The sequence below is a fragment of the Microtus ochrogaster genome, linkage group LG4 (genome assembly GCF_000317375.1).
Source record: "Microtus ochrogaster isolate Prairie Vole_2 linkage group LG4, MicOch1.0, whole genome shotgun sequence".
Lineage (NCBI taxonomy): Eukaryota > Metazoa > Chordata > Mammalia > Rodentia > Cricetidae > Microtus > Microtus ochrogaster.
The window spans coordinates 9,085,872-9,086,430 of NC_022030.1; positions in this window are offsets into that span (position 1 = coordinate 9,085,872).

The following is a 559-nucleotide window of genomic DNA, read 5'->3' on the forward strand; positions in this document are numbered from 1 at the left end:
CAGGCTTCCTCTTTGTTCAGCTTCTCCTTCTCTTATCTTTTCTCTAACTCAGCTTCTACTTTATCTTGAGTAACTGGGTCTTAGTCCTTGTGGACAGCTGTCTCCTACAGTGTGAGTCTTTACATCTGAGCTCAAATGCCAGAGGAAAGGACTGGCCAACAGGTACGATGTGGCCATTAGATAGATGGTAAAGGTCATTTCTAGCCTTTCAGCTATAAGGTGGGTGACTGTGATTAACTGTATCATATTAAGTACTTGAAAATAATGAGAAGAGAGGATGTTTTCAATGTCCTTACCACAAAGAAATGAGCAGTGGTTGAAGTACTAATCATCTTGATTTAATAATTACACAGCATGCATTCAAATAGCACAGTGTACTCTATAAATGTGCACTATTATCATTTGTTAATTAAAGCCAAACCAAAACAGATGCCCAATGGAGGCCCAAGAGGCCCAGTTTGCCCATAACTGACAACTTTTTGTGCCAAGGCACCTCATGGGTCAGGGCCAGCCAGGGACTGATGGGGCCAGCTGGCTGGCCCCGTTCTTTTTTTTTTTT